General features: G+C 35.9%; 1 protein-coding gene across 2 annotated transcripts in view; it reads left to right on the top strand.

The window, feature by feature from the left end:
- The first annotated feature begins 6,230 nt into the window (after nt 1-6,230).
- Nucleotides 6,231-18,932, top strand: part of SCN2A (sodium voltage-gated channel alpha subunit 2) — a 152,466-nt gene continuing 139,764 nt past the window's right edge. For both annotated transcript variants that reach the window (XM_055380240.2, XM_055380242.2), the window contains exon 1: nt 6,231-6,456. The gene's annotated coding sequence lies outside the window, so the exon portion shown is untranslated. The remainder of the gene's footprint in view (nt 6,457-18,932) is intronic.

The raw sequence follows: 18,932 nt of genomic DNA on the forward strand, positions 1-18,932 counted from the left end.
CCACCTTCTTGAGTTCAGCCTGCATCACTCACTAACCTTGGTTGGTCACAGGAACAGTTATGACAGTACATCTGCACAGATGTTGAAGGCATGACTAGCTTAAGGGCCTTCTATGTCCCTTCCTTTACCACTAACCTTTACCACTATAAATAATAGAGTTTATTTATGATAGTTCCATCCTGGCGGTGGTATTCTACTCCTTTGCAGAACACGTTTAAGCTACTACTCTGATTTCAATTCTCCTCTCTACTTCAGCATCTCAGTGATGAACTACATTCTTAAAACAATGTTAGTCCACCCAGAGGATTCTGTATTGCTAGTCAATTTTTAGAACAAGGAGATACTCACTGGAGTCAAACCCAAGGGAAGAACAATTAGGCTATATATATATATATGGGTATGTGTGTATATATATTGTGTATATATATGTATTTGATAGATTTATGTTTATTTTTACATACATGTTAAGTACAAATTTGGAAGCATAAGATGACTTCTCTGCAATTATTTTGATATGTGTTGCTTTCCCTTTGGAATCTGTGGATAGAAACTATTATATTAGGTTCCACATCACTAGTTATATTTCAACTAAAATTTCATAACTGGGGCTGGGTATATATGCGTCTCTACTTGATATAGCTGCATCATCCAATGATGGGTATATATGCATCATCCAGTGATGCTGGGTGCTGGAAGATTGCCATTTAGTACCCAGGTGGCAATTAATTTTGTGGTATTATATTTCTGGGTGCTCCCTCCATTCCTGACATTCTTTATCATCTATGAATCAATTATTCGCCTGGCTCAAGAAAGCACCTTTATTTCCCAGTGAACCACGATGTGATAGAGGTGACTTTAAGTAACTGGTTTATTGTAATCAACATGGGTCAAAGGAATAGGTGTGCAGTGCCACTCCAGAAACTTACCAGAGAGTACTTACGTCTTCTAGAAAGTGAACCTGGAGGCTCAGTTTCTCCAGAATTCATCTTCCTCTGCCCACTCCACCAACAGAACAGTTGGCATCCTTTAGACCAGGGGTCCCAATCCCCAGGCTGCAGACTAATATGGTCCATGGCTTAGGCTCCATCATTCTAGGGTTTGATTTTTAGTTTGCTTTTCTTGTCTGCCATACTGGAATTTGCTAATATAGCTGTGGTCCCTGTACCTTATTATGGTGTAACAAATGCAGTAAGGATAGGGGCTTCTTCTGATAATTAAGACTTCCATCTGCCCTCCCTAGGTTCAACTTTAATGCTTCCTACAGATGGGCAACAGGGCTATCTGCTCAGTGCAACCCCCAGAATTCCAATTGTCTGTGCTGTCTCCACTCCATACCATAACTAAGCCTAGGGAGCACCTCCTGAAGTTCTTCACTGGGCTGAATTAAGAACAGGATCATCGTTCTCTATCTGGGTGTTTTCTACCCCACTGAGAGAGGTGAAATTGTCAGAACAAAAATTTAGGAATTCACCAAATGCAGTTTTTTTGGCTGATAATTACTATTATTAACAATAATGACAATGATAAGCTTAGAAAAATTAAACACTAAACAATGGCTGCCGTAAGAACACTGAAATGACTTTATAGTTTACAATCAGTCTTTTGTCTTTCAGGGATATTTTTGTGGACATCTGGTGACCACATTTTAGTATTGGGTTCAGAGAATATCAATTTACCTGTTTCTTCATCATGCTATATTGAGTTATTTACTCCACAATAAAGGTAGACCTACGATGAGAAATGTCAGGGCAACCTTTGTGTATTTCAGTTACCGTCAGCAAGGTGCTACCAGCTAGCATTAGTGTATTTCTGGTGTCGGTAACAGGATCATGTGAGCCTTGTAGATGAGAACTCCTTGTTGCTCAGGGGATCATGGAATGCTGCTCTCTTTCAGACAGCCATCTTTGGGGAAGAGAAGGGTCTCTGGCAGAGCTCTATGGGTCCTGCACTTCTCTTTCACCTCTCTGCCTTGTTCTTTCACTCATTAATTTCTTGACAATTTATTTTCCTTAATAACTCTAGTTCCTTCTGTTTATCTTCTTCTGTCAATCCTTGCATCCATTGCAAATCTATCACCTGCTCTGAAATACCACACTGAAGGGAGGTACTCCTAAAGACCTTCCTTCTTTTCCACTCTTGTTTTACCCTTGGCTTACACAACTGTTGAACAACTGGAGCTGAGGACAAAAAGCACATAAATTCCAAAGGTCAACGGAATCACTTCTTAATAGTTTACATCTCCTGTGTCTTAAGTAGAACTCAAATAGAATATAAGCATTGAGAACAGAGGTCTGAGTTGGAGGTCAAGACATCGTTTACTAGCTGAGGGACTTTGGCTTTATTTTTCTCATCTGTAAGAGGGAAAAGATAAAAATGTACTTCACAGACCTGTTGCTAGGAATAATGAGATAATTTATGTACAGTACTTAGCACATTGCTTGGCACATAAAAAGTGCTCAATAAATGTTATATATTTATAACATTATTTGTAACACCTCCTCTTTCAAGGAATTATGGGAATTATTCTGTTTGTCAGACTTTGTTTATGGAAATTATGTCCTTTTGATGGCCCAATTTTTCTTTTCCTTTGTTTCTTCATCTTTTGATAACATACTATTAAATGTCAACAATTCATACTAATTGGAACTAGTGTAATAAGCTGTCCTCCTCATCAGTATTAGCAGTCTTTGAACATGGCATAAAAATATGCCCATTTTGGCTTACAGATCCTTGATTCTCTAATGATAATAGTGCAGGAAAAACATTAGATGTGGAGTTCAAATTTTTAAAACTGTCTTGATGTTGGTGACCAATAATTTAAAAGAGGTTAGCATATTTTAAGATGACTAAAACTGTACAAATGAAATTGCCATTTAAAAATGTCTGTCCATTTGCTTTTCTCCAATGCAGATATTTTAAATAAGAAGAAATGATGCAAGAAAAATATAAACAAATATGAGGTATAAACTAGGAACTTAGTCTTTTATTTTCTGAATCAGGTGGATGATATTTAAAAGTCTGGGTGAATGATAAATGGTAGAAAAAAATTAAATAACAGTCAATATGCACAACTTAATGGAGGTAAAATAAGACTTACTTACTTTTATCTCTATAAATTAAAATAATTTTGAAAATCAAGCTGCCAAAATAAAGGTGTGGATTTTATCATTAAAGCAATGTCCGAGAGACATGTTATTGAGAAATTATGTGGCATTGGTTTGTTGTTACTAGCCAAATGAATGCCTAACTCAAGTTGATTTCATAAAGATTTAGTGTGTGTATGTACTTGTGTGTCTGTGTGTATATATGTATATATATATTTGTATACACACGCACACATATCTACCATGTGACATGTTGCTATTTTTACAACTTATTTTAAAACAGCTAAAATTTTCTAGATGAGAGTAAACATTTTCCATAAAAATAAAATTACAATAGTTACCTCAAAGTTTGTTTATCCTGGAAAAAAAAAGTGCTAACATAAGAGTTGTTCAATAATATTTTACCAAAATTTTGTCAGAACTCCATTAAAAACAATTCAAGACCACAGTGGTCTAATTTCAACACTGGCATCATTAACCTAGCTTATTTATGGAATATTCACTATATGTTCTGTTTTCTGCTTAAGTATATGAATTAAACATAGTTTAAATAGTTTACTCAAAGAACATGCCGTTTGCTTCATTGATTTCACACTCTCTGACGTATGTATTAATAAGAACATAGGAATCCACACACAGAAATAATAGCATTCTTATGGTGCATTAATAAAAATGTATGAATTTTCTATGTCTAGGACATGTATTCATTATTTGGGTGGGTCTTGTATTTCAGGTACTGTTCTGTGAACCACGTTTATGGAAGTGTTCAAAACAGGCAAACATCTCTGCCTTCATGGAATTTACATTTTTCTTGGAGGAGGCAGACAATAGACAAAATATTTAGTATGTCAGCTAAGTACTAAAGGGAAAAACCAGAGGAGGGGATAGTGTGTGGTATTGAGGGTCAAGGCCAGTCTCAGTAAGAAGGCAGCTGTGAGCTGTGACAAGAATGAGGGAAGTGAGCCATACAGAGCCCATGTAAGAGATTTCCAGGCAAAGAGATTAAAAGGTGGACACCTCCTGAGGCATGGACATACTGCCATGTTTGAGTAATGAGAAAGAAGATAAAATGGCTAAAGTAGAGTGAGTAAGGGCAAGAATAACACCAGAGAAGTAAAGGAGTCCAGATTGTGAGCATTGTGAACACTGGGGAAGGCATAGACTTTATTCACAAGGAGATGGGTAGCTACTAAAAAGTTTTGAGAAGAGGAGTATGTGATATGACTTAGGGTTGAAAAGGATTGCTCCAGTTTCTGTGTCATATAACCCTATGGTCTTGAAACTGGGATATTGTATCCCTAGGGGCATGAGGTGGCGTGCCTAGAGGTACACAAAATCCCAGGATCAGTTAGGCACATCTTCCTTAAGGATAAAATTTGCCCTCAAGACTATGGGGAAAATGATTACCGTGTTAAGAAAAACGTTTAAATTTTATATAAATTATTGTAAAATTCCCGTGATTTTAAAAATAAAGTATCAATAATATTTCATATTTGTGGCATCTTAGGCTTTAATCTTATGGGTTTAAGCTTCTTGGCCATCAGGAGTAATTTGTTGAAATTGCAAATTAATTTGGCAAAATTATCATAATTATGTGCCCTGAGAGTTTATGTATCTTATGATAGTGCAGGAAACTTGTGAGATGAAATAGTTGAGTGTATACATTAAAATAATTTGATCTACCAAGTCACTTTAATTATTTATTTGTTCAGTGTTAAAAATATATTTTCAAAACCAAACTAATACATCTTAATAATGTTGTAGAAATGGAAGTAAGGTAAAATTTAAGAAACTGGGTTTGTTCTTCTGACTTGCTTATTAATACTGGATAAGTTACTGAAGAGTGGGCTTTGGTTTCCTCGTCTATTTAATAGTGCGGGAACAACCTTATGTTAAAGCAATCTACTCAGTATAACTTTAGCACATAGAAAATAAAATATTATGAATCCAAAGAAAGTGTAGCTTGCAATCATGTATTTTATTAAATGTATTTATCAGCATTTTGGCTTCTGATGGACATGTGTATATACATATTTTGTGGATAAAAAATTAATTAACTATTTTTATATTAGATACTATCAATTATTCTGGCTGATCTGGGGACTTTTAATGGTAAATTTTATATCAAATCTGACAAAGACAGTATTTCAGACCCGTTTAAGACCTAGAACTCACCATGAGTTCTAAAATTGGTTCTCAGCACCATGGACAGCGTTACTGCAATAGGAAATTAAAGATCGATTTGGCCCCAAATTAAAATGGTATTGTAAAAAAGTGGGAGAAAAAAAATGCCTATCATTTTACTTCAAATTTTAAAAAAATGATCCTGGCCTTCACAATTGTTCATAAGAAGAATAATTAATTAAACAAACATATATTAAGAACACCATATGCTCAGTAAAACTTTGATTCTATAAATGGTGTCATTTACCAAATGGATTCTTTTGACAATTTAATTTTCTCTTATCTCTCTAAGAAGATGTAACTACACACTATAGTATACTACTACAATTATCAAATTTCATGTTGCATGTAACTTGTCATCTGTATTTTTGTAGTTAGCTTAGATTAACTAAAGATTTTTCAAGTTTGTCTTTAAGTCATTTAATTTTCCTGCCTTATCTTTAACCTTTCAACATTCCTCCAAACAATAGCAACACAAGTGTTATGTGTTAACTTCTCTAGTGACAAAAACTTATACTTCTCCACAAAGAGATGCGATGTTCATTATCAATAAGCTTGACATCTAAAATTGTTTTATAGGAGATACATATTACTTTTTCAGATGGTATATAAAGTTAAATAAATCTTAAGTTTTCAATGATGGGAAAAGCTTCCATTTAGTTTAAACATAATGTAAATAAATTTAAATCCCCAAAATAGAATTATAATTCTAAAAATTCATACTATAATTCTTCTTAAATGTTTAAATTATAATTAATTAAAGTAGTTGATTTCAAATAGAGTGGAATTATGGGCTGTACATCATTTAATTTTATGTGCTGACTGCTACATAGCCAAAGGAACGTGAATTAAGATGGTTCCACTTTTGACCAGGAGATGGAGCTGTCATGTAAGATGCTGCCTTTATTTATTTATTTTTCTAATTTAGCATGCTGTTTTCTAACAGACATTGGGTACCATCGAATGAGTGTCAGAACAGAAAGCTAAGGCAAAGGAGGGAGGATGCTGTGGTCATCCTTTCTTGTTTTTTTCTTCTTTAATGAGGATAGAGCACATGTGAGATTTTACTTTCTACTCCAGTAAAAATTCTGAAGAATTGCATTGGAGACTGTTATATTCAACACATACGTGGATTCTGTGTTATGATTTACATTTTTCTTTATTTCAGGTAAGCCAGCATGATTCTATTTTTGACTTATCTACGGATTGTTATCTATGTTAAGAATGACATTTAATATAAGATGTGTGCTTTGTTAGCTTGTATTCAGATCTAAGAGATTCTAAAGCTCTAATTCTAGCTGTTGTGCAATTTAAAATCTTCCTAGGCTGAAATGAGCTCTGACTATGACATACCGTATTTTATTATTTCTTTGGCTTTCTAGCTGTTGGTGTCTGTCTCTGGCTGTATTTGTTTACCCTTTAAAGGTAAAGCTTTCAAAGTGAAGGATGGGTTTTCCTTTCACAAGGGAAATACTGCTCCTTAATGCAGTGAACAAATTGTAGAGATATAATGAAGCAGATTAACATGGCAGTGGCTCTGCCAAAGCTCAGGGCTGAGCCTTCTGATTGCAGCCTCAGAGGCAAGCCAATATTCTGAGTCCAAAGGCCTTTTGAACGATTTCTGCTGGCTATGATGGTACAGATTGTTTATGTCTTTATTTTTACCTCTTAGAAATAATACGTAAGTCATTTCTCCCACATGAATCAAAATTTATGTAATGTGTTTAATAGACTTGGAATGAGACTATAGACCCTCCCTCCTCCCCCAGTATGGATGTGAGGAGTATGCTGAACACAAATTAATTGCCATGAAAATTGATTTTTTCTGTATTTTATTGGATTTGGGATAATAGAACTGTGGCCATTTTAAATAGTTGATATTATAGAAGGTGCTCACATTTTAAATTATTTTAGGTCATGTGACATTATCTGTGTTAAAGAGTGGAATGACTCAGGAGGTGGAAGTTGCATGCAACAGCCTTGCTTCTCTCTGCTGCTTCTCGTGATTTCCCTTAAATCCTTGCTTGATTATTATCAGAATAACAGGAATAAAGACATATAGAAATCCTATATTTAAAAACCACTGATTTTCATTTAGAGAAATTTAAAGAGATTTTACAAATATTTTAAAAATAGTTTTGTAAGATTGTTTTTAAATGCCTCACTTCTTTCTCCTGTGGAAGGAGCTGTGTGTGTGTGTGTGTGTGTGCGTGTGTGTGTGTGTGTGTGTGTGTGTGATGGTGGAGGTGGCAGGTGGTGGAGGTGCATCAGGATGTTTTTATCTCAGTCATTGTTTTCCTATAAAGAGGTAGTTTTGCCATGTCAGAGGTTGTGAAAGCTGTGGGAAATGATTTTATAAAATGGTTTGGATAAACCATGAAAAAAACATGTTTTTTAAATGTGTGGAATCTATAGAGTTTGTAGTTCTACATGGCTCCATATACATGGAGATTTTTAGAATTACAGATATTTAACCATTTATCCCCATTATCATTTAAAGAAAAGCAACTGTAATTGAGAGATAAGGTGGATTTCCCAGTCACGTACTAAATTACAATAAGGCAAGGCTAGAACAGTGATTGACAGTTCCATATCTTCCATAGCAGTAACACAATTTACCTCTAGTGTGAACATATCAGGATGGCATAGACCAGGTATGATGATATTCACTGTGCATGTGTGTGTGTGTGTGTGTGTGTGCATGTGTGTGTGTGTTTGGTTATATTCTGTAAAATAGAGTTTCTTTCAGTATACTGTTGCTCAATGGCATATTATATGCAGTGCTCAATTTTCTTAGGTTTCTTGTCAAAGCATCCAAGAAAACTGAATGACAACTATGGAAACTCTGTTTCTTAGTATGCCTTTTTCATTATTAGGTGGTGTATACTCTTCTACCCTATGCTCATGAATGATGTGGATGGCCACATGGCTTTCCCTCCTACCTAATAGAAAAGATTGTACATATAGGTTAATCTATTGACAACTATAAGAATATCATCTCATGTCCAAGCCTTTCCTCCTTTGTTCACTTACTAGGCACAGGCTTTACCCTACTTCTTCAATATCTTGAGAAAAGAAAGGGATTAAAATGTGTCATGTCTACATATATTTGTGGAATACCACGTACCAACCAAGTGTCCATGGTAGAGATAAAGAAATAATTAGTCACGGAGTTTACCTCAGGGAGGTTAACATGCAAATATACATGTGCAGATACCACTATACCTCAAAATAAGGAATGAAGAAAGATGAGAAAGTGAACGGGACAGGAATATCAGCACCTATCTTGTGCCAGGCACCATGTTACATCCTGGGATTCAGAACAAAACAATCATGTTAATTTCTGTCCATGGGGGGCTCAGAGGAAAAGATTTTAGGAGGATGTGACAGTTAAATTAGATCTTTAAGAGTGGGTTGGATATAAATAAAGAAAAACAGAAAGTTGCTTATTCCAGGTACATAGGTGAGGCAAGTAAATACAAGAAAATGGAGAACTATAGGCATCGTATAGGAAAACTGTAGAGAAAGGTAAATAACCCAATCTGTTTGAAGCTTCTGTTGTCGGTGTTGTTGCAGTTGTTTTTTTTTTTTTCCCCCCTGGGGCAGTAAAAGTAAGGATAATGAATTTGGCTTTTGGTGTTATGCATTTGACATACTGGCACATACTCATACACTGGGGTGTTTTATAAGGAGCTGAACATGTTATATCCGTGTATCAGATTAGTGGTTAAGGCTGAATATATAGATCTGCATGCAGTTGTGGGCAAAAATGAGGTCATACATAATTAAACGTTAATGGGGAACAAAAGAGAAGTGAAGATGAGTGGGGGCATAATCTTAAGATTAGGAGAGTAAAAAAGTGTAGAAAAATATTATTAAATTGTGTGAAAATAATGTGAGAAGTTGACAGAATAACAATATCATAGGAGGCAAAGCAGGTAAATTGAATATCAAAATAGGGATCAGAAACAATAGAAAACCCATAAAGGGGTTGGTTCATAAGAGGATAGAGCAAAGATGATGGATTTAGTTATCATTATTAGGTCATAAATTAATTTTAAGAGAAGAGGTTTAGTTGAATGGCAGAGACAGGGGCTCTGAGGACTAAATTGGACATGAGAAATCTGGGGAGTATATTTAAGTTTTAAGAAGTTTGCCAGGGAAAGGTAGGAGAGATAACATTTTATACCTGGAGAAAGAAGGTACTGTTGAGGGAAATTTAACTTTAGTGCAGATTAGAAAAACCTAAGCCCTTTGTAGAGTAAGGTATGAAGTCAATAGAGAGAAAATTGAGGAAAGAAGAAACAAAAGTACACCAAGGTCCTGGAAGAAACAGAAGGAAGGTTTGAAAATGCTTTTCCTTGACACAGGAAGAAAGGGTGGTTGATGATAATGAGCAAAGCTGGTGTAACTCACTTTGGGTGGCCTGTTTTTCAAAATTAAATCCTTGTTTCTAAGATGAAGTATCTCCTCTGATTAAATCAGTTTGTTCCTCAGTAAAGGCTATTAGTGGCATATGGACTTTCTGGAAGAAATAATTAATCCTCAGTAGCAAAACACTTTCCTGCAGAATATATTTTAGTCACATTAATTCTTGAATTGGAGACTAATAACACTGTTTCACATGAAGCTTTTACATACTTCAGTTATCAATTTCTTATTCATAACCACCTATTTAAAAACAGGTTCTATTTAAAACTTGTATTGAATTAGGACAACACATATCTATTATACATATCTAGTTGATTACTAAGGGCTGGTTTGCCAGCATCTAAATTAATTATTCAAGTTCTTTCCTTTTTTGAATCCTTCAGTTTCATTAGCACGTTCACCAGGACTTGTGTAGAGAGAAAGTCAATGTCATGGCCGGGCGCAGTGACTCACGCCTTTACTCCCAGCACTGTGGGAGGCCGAGGTGGGCGGATTGCCTGAGGTCCGGAGTTTGAGACCAGCCTGGACAACATGCTGAAACCCTGTCTGTACTAAAAATAAAAAATTAGCTGGGTGTGGTGGCAGGCACCCGTAGTCCCAGCTACTCGGGAGGCTGAGGCAGGAGAATCGCTTGAACCTGGGAGGCGGAGGTTGCAGTGAGCTGAGATTGTGCCACTGCACTCCAGCGTGGGTGACAAAGTGAGACTCTGTTAAAAAGTCAATGTCAGGAAGCTCCTTTCCCTCAGGGAACTAGCTTCCTTATGAAGCTTCCTACCAGAAGTTCCTTTTTTCTCCATTTCTTCTGGCAGTTACAGAATCCTCTTGGGGCTTTCTTAGAGCCAATCTCCTCTAAGGTGAATGCATTTTCTTGCATTCACCTGTCATGAAATGGCAGTGGGAAGCCTTGAAGAAGGCACAGGAGTTGATGAGTTATATATATATTTTGCTGATAATAATGAATACCATTGGCAATATAATAGTGGCCATTGAGATATTATTTCTATTAGGAAAAGATAACCTGCATCAAGAATATGAGATGAAATTCTATCAAAAAATGAAAAGTAGATGGGCCACGGTGGCTCTTGCCTATAATCCACTTTGGGAGGTCGAGGTAGGCAGATCACCTGAGGTCAAGAGTTCTAGACAAGCCTGGCCAATGTGGTGAAAACCTATCTCTAGTAAAAATACAAAAATTAGCCAGGTGTGGTGGCTGATGCCTGTAATCCCAGCTACTCCAGAGGCTGAGGCAGGAGAATCACTTAAACCCAGGAGGCGGAGGTTGCAGTGGACTGAGATCGTGCCACTGCACTCCAGCTTGGGCGATAGAGGGAAACTCTGGGTCAAAAATAAATAAATAAATAAATAGAAAAGGAAAGGAAAGAAGAAAAATAAAAGCTGACCTCTCTATAACACTCATACATTAGTGTTATCTCCTCTTTATCCATTTGGGTTTAGTGAAATTGGAGGTCAGTGGAAGGAGAGGTAGAAGTGGATTTTGCAAATCAGAAGTATAATTTTTTTTCTGGTAATGTTCCATTAAACTTTTCAGTCAAAACCTTTATGTGGAAGAAGACATAATTACCAACTACATTAATAATAATAATGAAAAAATCTTATCAAGTAATATCGTTTTGTTTATTAGTGAAACATTTTAGAGAAATGATTTAAGAATCAAAGGTATTTAAGTATATTTTATTTATTGGAATGTGATAAAATATTTTTGAGGGTAAAAAACTATAATTTTAGTTAATTGTTTGTACTTACTAAAATAACATTTAGGGGGATAAAATGATCTTAGGAAGAAATTGCCCACAAAAAGTGCTTTGAATTGTTTAGATTATTTTTATAGTTTTAAGTTGTTAAGTCTTTTGCTGGTATCTAGGATTAGTTGGGAGTATAATATGCTTTGAACATGAACATGTCTTGGTGTTATTAGCAAATAAGTATACAATTATGTGACTGTGTAATTACTCAGCTACATCTTGTGTTGTGTGATATGTATGGGGAAATGACAACAAAATAACAACAGTTCTCTTAAGCATATATGAAGGTAGTGGTTGAAATATCATGAAAAAAGAAAGGGAGATTATGATAATATTATGATAAGAGAAGACTGACACTATCCCTCTTCTCTGAATAACTGATATCAAAATGTGAAATGTCTAAGGCATGAAGCAAGCTGGTCAGGGCAATGGTGATGCTGTCTCTGTATCAGCCCAGCATTTCCAGCTAGGATATTTTCCTTCTTTTCTGTGTGATACAGTTTGGCTCTGTATCCTCACCCAAATCTCACCTTGAATTGTAGTTCCCATAATCTCCACGTGTTGTGGGAGGGACCCTGTGGGAGATAATTTAATCACGGGGGTGGTTACCCTCGTGCTGTTCTTGTGATAGTGAGTGAGTTCTCACTCGATCTGATGGTTTTATAGGGGTTTTTCCCCCTTTGCTTGACACTTCTCTGTCCTGACACCTTGAGAAGAAGGATGTGTTTGCTTACCCTTCCGCCATGATTGTAAATTTCCTGAGGCCTTCCCAGCCATGCAGCACTGTGAGTCAATTAAATCTCTTTCCTTTATAAATTACCCATTCTTGGGTATTTCTTCACAGCAGCATGAGAACTGACTAATACATTATGTCTCCCCTGGATTGAGCAAATGAGGGAGCCCAGCAATTGTCAGGCAGCTAGGATCTGTGAGGAGTGCTTAGACCTACACTTACTATTTCCTGAATTAAGAGTCCTAGAAGACAGGAGCCTAGTTATATAGACAGGGTGACCATAAAATGTGTCATCTAAACCAGGATGCAGTTTGTTAATAATTTCTCCACAACGACAGGTATAAATCAAGATGGTTCCAGGTAAACTGGGATGCACAGTCACTCCACTTCTAAGGGTCAAGAAACTTCTACATTTAATCAGTCTATTCAATTAAATTGTTCATGATTTTGTTGCCTAAGTGTTAGAAAGTTAAAATGTGAAATGACCTATCAATTAGACAAAGGGCATTCAGCTAAGCTGCTCCAATTACTGGCCCTGATAAATCCATCAACCGAAATCTCTAATGACTCTTGTTGAATCCTTAGTTATATCACCAGGAATGATGTCACTCCAATAATGTTAAGCCTGACTTCCCAGGGAATTCAACTGTGTGCAGAAAAAGACTGTTAGTAAATTATGCTGTTATTACAAACCTAGACTCACAGCATCATAAATCTATTCAAATATAAAAGCAAAAGCAGGATAAAATATGGATTCAAATTATTTCCACATTTGGGTATGCATCTTTTAAGGAGTTTTCATGAATGTGTAATCCTTAGAAGATAGGAATTTAGCTCCAAGAACACTGGAATTTTCTCCACTGGCACTTTCTACCCAAATCTTGATAATGTCAATATGCATATGTATGGCCTCTTAACAGACTATCCTGTAAAGTAGTTAAATTATTTTCCTCCAATGATCATGTTTTTTTTACCCTTCTTCAGACATCCACTCCCATGGTTTTATCTTGAAACTCTTCATGGCCAGTAACTGTGGCCTGCCCATAATCCTTCCTTCGTACATCCTACACCACCTTTCTAGCGCATTTCATCTACAACTCCAATTCATTCCTTTAATCCCACCAGGCCTCTAAATCACTGATCTCGTCATACTTTGATTGTCTCTCACTAAATGTCCTCTTTCCTTTCATTAGATAAATTCCACAGTTATTCATAAAAGTCACTCCTTGTATATACATACATACTTCACAAACTCCCCCACTCAGTGTTTTTTTGTTTGGTTGGCTTTTTGGTAACTGTCTGGCTAAATCTTCATCCTCATATTCAGTTCCCACCTTACTTCCTGCCTGCACTTTTGCAGCTGGACGCACGCACAAGTGGGTCCTTGATGATGCCCAGCAATCATGCCACATGTCCCTAGATCGATGCCCAGCAACCATGCCACATGTCCCTGGATCACTTACTCTCCCAGGTTCTTGTACTTAGATTTCATACCCTTTCTTTTCTCCTCAAACCACCAATACCTCCTACCTTGACCTCACTCTCAGTTGACAACTTTGTTTCCTAAATCAGTGAGAAAATTGAAACAATCAGGAGAGATTTTTCCCCACAGGTTTCTATCACTGCATGTGCCTTCCTACCAGGTTCTGCACCCACATAACCTGACCTCCCACCCATTACCTTAAATCAACTATCCCTGTTTCTATCTAAAATCGTTCCTGCATCTGTGCACTAGATCCTATTCTTTCTTACTTACACAAGGGCATCTCTAGAGCATTTTATTTCTCTGTCTCTCCTGCATTAGTAATTTTAGCTCTTTATTATATGTGCATACAAGCATTTTATTATTGCTCTTATATTTGAATTTTTTTTACTTCCTTCAACTATCTTTTTTTATTTTTTGTTGTCTTTGCAAAAATACTTAATGAAAGTGTTTGCTGTATTCTCTGTATCTATGACTCTCTTTCTATTCTCTTTTAAATTTACGTTAGTCAAGTTTTTACTCTTACCATTTCACCAAATCAGCTCCTGATAGAAATCTGATGACCACCCTGTTGCCAAATTCAGCAGTCCATCCTCAGCTTTCATCTTACTTGACCATCCGGCAATATTGGAGACAGTTCATTGCTGTCTCCCCCTTGATAAACTGCCTTCCGTTGGATTTCAGGATAGCACACAATTTTGACTCTTCTCTTAGCTTATTGTTCACTCCTTCACAGTCGCTTTACTCTTTACTCTGCCTTCCCAGACTTCATTATTTGGGTGTCCCTGATTCTGTCCCTGATTTTCTTTTCTTCTTTATCTACTTTCTTTTGATCCCGTTGAGTTTTATGGCTTTAAATACCATATAAATCATGATGACATCCAAATATTTACCTCCAGTTTTCTGCCAAACTGAACTTGTGTGTCTAACTGCTTATTTGGGTTGGATATCTAGAAGACACTGTAAAGTTAACATCCCTAAACTAAATTTCTGATAGTCCTTCCCAACCAACCTGCTCCAATCCTCGCTTTGCCCACCTTACTTTTTTCAGGAGATAACTCTAGTTTTCCTCATCCTCAGGCTAACAACTCTAGTATCATCCTTGATTATTCTTTTTCTCTTATATCTGACATTCAGTCCGTGAGAAATTCCTGGTGATTTCAACTTCAGAATATACCCAGGATCTATGTGCTGCCACCTTGACACTGCTACCCTGCTCAAGCCACCATCAAGTTTCTCATGGATTTCTGCCTTAATTTCCTAATTGGACTTTATTCTTCTACTTCTCCTTACAATCTATTCTCAATACGGCAAGACAGAAGTAAGATTACACCACATCCCTGCTCAAAATTCTGCAAGTGATATCCAGTTTTCTCAGGGTAAAAGCCACCTGACAATTTCCAAAAAGGCTCTATTTAGCCTGGTCTCCATCCCGTTACAGTATTTCTCTGAATTTGTCTCCAGTTTTTCTTTCCCTCATTCACTTTCACTATTTCTTGAATATTGCAGGAACACTTCAATCCTTTGGGCCGTTTCCTCTGCCTAGAAGCCTTTTGCCTCGGGCACTTGCGTGACTAACCTCCTCACCTGTTTAAAATCTGAGCTCAAATGTCGTTTCTAAATAATACCTACTCTTAACTATCCCATTTAAAAATCTCAGCCCCCTTCCTCTAACTTCATTCTTATCATCTCCCACATTCTTCTATACTTTCTTTTCTTTGTTATAATTTGCTTTGCTTTGTTCTTTTTTTCCTTTCCTTTCCTTTCTTTTATTTCCTTCCCTTCTAACACATCACATTATAGCATACTGTATACATTGTATTTCTCCTGTTGGTAATTTAAGCCCCAAATGGGCAGAGATTATTATCTGTTTGGTGCACTGATGTTTCACAAATGCTTAGAACACTTCCTGATCTATAGAAGAGACTAAAAATGTTTGTAGAATAAATTAATGAATCTTAGAAACTTAAATTTATTCCTTTAAGCATACTAAGGGGCACCATGCTTTCTCTTTCACTTTATTGGGCTGATTCACATTTACAAATGACCCAGTGCAATCTGCCTGATTTTTCATTCAGTGTTTACAGCAATAGAAATAAAATGCATATTAATGTTATAAAATCAAACCTTAAATGACAGTAAATGTATCATTAATAGTTACTGAAGACCTTTCCCTGATATATATGATATTTAATGTTTTTTTCTCTTGTGACTTCATTGTTCTTTGTTTGCTTGTTCATCTTCTAGATTGTGAGCTCCTCAAAGTCAGGAACTTGGTCATCATATCTGTCTCCCAAATACCACACTCAATGTCTGGCACATAAGAAGTTTTAAAAATATGCTGTTTTAGTCATAGGATGAGCATACACTTAAAATTTAATACTGGTCCTGCATATGCTGTGTCCTGAGCTTTCGCTATGTAGGTTGCTTTAATTCTTACAACCGTGTGGAGCTAAGCATTGGTCTCATTTTACAGATGTGATAAAGCTGGTTATTTTGTCCAGGACTTAATCATTGCAGTATTCTCACTGTCTAATCTCTAGTGACCATATCACAGGAAGTTAATTATGCTCTTTTTTTAAAGATAAATTGAAATAATGCTAACAATGCCAGATTTCTTGGAAATGTTTTGTTTTTAGTTTCAGTTAGAAGCACGCCTTAGCTTAGTGAATAAGGGACAATGAATGTTATTTATTTTCCTGCTCAATTCAGTTGGGAAAATTGACCTCATCGTTTTGTGTTTTCAATCCCTTAAGTGTAATAAAATTATTTACTACCTTAGTTTATATAAATCACCAAGATCTAATGGAAGCCACCCAGTTAACTCTCCTAAAGAGTCTTCAAGTATGTTTTGTTCTAAATCTCAGCTTAGGTATTTTCCATTGTTTACCACCTAATGTCTATACTACTTGATTTATAGAAACTCTTATCTAATATAAATATTCTAACTTACTATGATAAAATTGATCACTTTCCACATAACCATATACTGAAAAAAAATTCCACTGAATATATTTCTGCCCTCCATAGATTCCAGGATTTCAGTGAATTTTTCTTAATAATCTCTGCTTCAGAAATGTATATAAACTTTTGTCCTAATCAAATCTAACTCAAACGTCACTTCCTTTATGATGTTCTCTCTGTTTTCACATGCAGCATATACTTCCATTATACTCTGCACCTATCTCTACACTTGTAATGTGAAGTAGCCAGATATATGTGGACCTGGGTCATCTGTCATATTTAATTGTGTACTATATAAGGACAGATATTGTTTTGTATGGTTCTACCAAGCTACCCAGTATCTACATATACTGCCCTCCATAGGAGGTAATACATATGCTGAGCTCTACTCATTTAAAACTTCAATCAATGTACATTGGAATTTCTTAGGTTTACAACATAACTATGTCCTACTTCAAGTGACCTATTAAAATAGCTCTCAATAGTTTGCTTTAATACAACTGCCTTTAATAGCTTTTAAATTTAGTGTTTGTTTGAGTAGACTTTATGGTGATTTGTAAAATGATGTGGATATAGTATATAGAAAATTTTAAGAGAAATGTAAATAATAATTATAATTTAGGGAGACGGTGCCCTCTTGCTCTCTCTATTTCACACACACACACACACACACACACACAGGCACACATATACGCACACACAAAATCTCTATTTCCAAATCTTGTTCACAAGGAGCTCTCTAACTCCATGAGTAATTTTTACAACCAATAACAGATTAACCAACAATAGTCACACAAACATATACACACACATATACACAGCCTAACTCCCCCACATCATTATTATCTATCTATCGTCAAGAATGCAGCTTATAAAATACAATGACCTGGCTGCTATAGGAAAGGATAAAATGTAGGTCGCAGTGTTCTTCTGACATAGAGATGGCAAGGAATGTGTTTTTTGCAGGAATTTCAAAACCTGAATTGTAGAATGATTTGAGATACTGCCTTAACTACCAACAAACTTGATCCCGTGTTCTTCATCATTTTTCTGAGATTCTGGTTTCCCAGATTTCTGACCTTAATTGACTCAACCAAAAAAATCTGCTTATCATTAAAGACCATAAGGAGTAATCAACAGAACAAAATATGATTTAATATAATATTAAATATATTTTACAACTCAAAACATTCTAAAAGATGTGATGGTTTCTGACTATAATTCAGTATATACTACTTTAGTTTTAGTGACAATGTTTCTAACAAATACAGGAAAATGTTTCAGAACCTAGTGTCCTTTACAGCAAGTAGCAAAAACGGACTCAGGAATATGTAAGCAAAATCTAGCCAAACCAAACCAACCAACCAGACAACAACAACAAATTGTGTTGCTGAGTGGCTCATAGACAAGGACAAGTATTTGTGATGTTCTAATATAATAGGTGGTAAGAACCAATGGAACATCTGTGATTCAAGTGAGAGTGGTGGTGGTAGAAAACAAAACAAAAGAAACGATAATATGTGTAGAAATAATAAAAGAAAAAGTCAAAGAGTGTATTTTTACATGTACACTTTCAAAGATAGCGTGATGATATTTTGTCTCAGGAATTTCATGCGAAGTGCTGTGTATGTTGATATGTTAGGTCTCTTCTGGCCCAGTGACGATTATCTTGTGTGGTTTAAGTTCTCTATGCCATGAGTGAGGTCAGGGCATTTATTCCCCAGATCCTTCCCTGCCAGATTACTGTAGTTGAATGTAAATACCACAACTCCTGCCAAGTGGCCCCTACTCCCTCTGATTCTAGTAATTATTTCCTCCTTTTGCCTCCTGCTGCTGCTAGCCTTGGGGTGCACTCTGCTTTGTTTCTTTTCCTTAACCCTAATATACCTTTGTAAATAATCCTTTTTTGTTTTAATCTCTCAATTAAAATCTCCTCTTGGGGTGTGTCATCTGTTTTCTGCTAAGACTTTGATTAATATAATAGCTAACATTTATGAAATATTTATTATAATACAGGCACTGTTGAAATAATTCACATGGATCCAATTTTTTTATCCTCACAACGATCATGTGAATTAGGTACTATTATGACTAAATTTAAAATATAAGGCTACTGAAGAACATAGATTTTAAATACCTTCATGATCATATAGCTAAAAACTAAGACAAAATAAAATCCAGGAGTCTGACTCCAGAGCAGAGCTTAGATGTGATAGTAATTAATATGCTTTTAAAGAAAATCTTATATTGTTGGTCTCTGTATAAATCCC

This window comes from Gorilla gorilla, chromosome 11 (genome assembly GCF_029281585.2).
Source record: "Gorilla gorilla gorilla isolate KB3781 chromosome 11, NHGRI_mGorGor1-v2.1_pri, whole genome shotgun sequence".
NCBI lineage: Eukaryota > Metazoa > Chordata > Mammalia > Primates > Hominidae > Gorilla > Gorilla gorilla.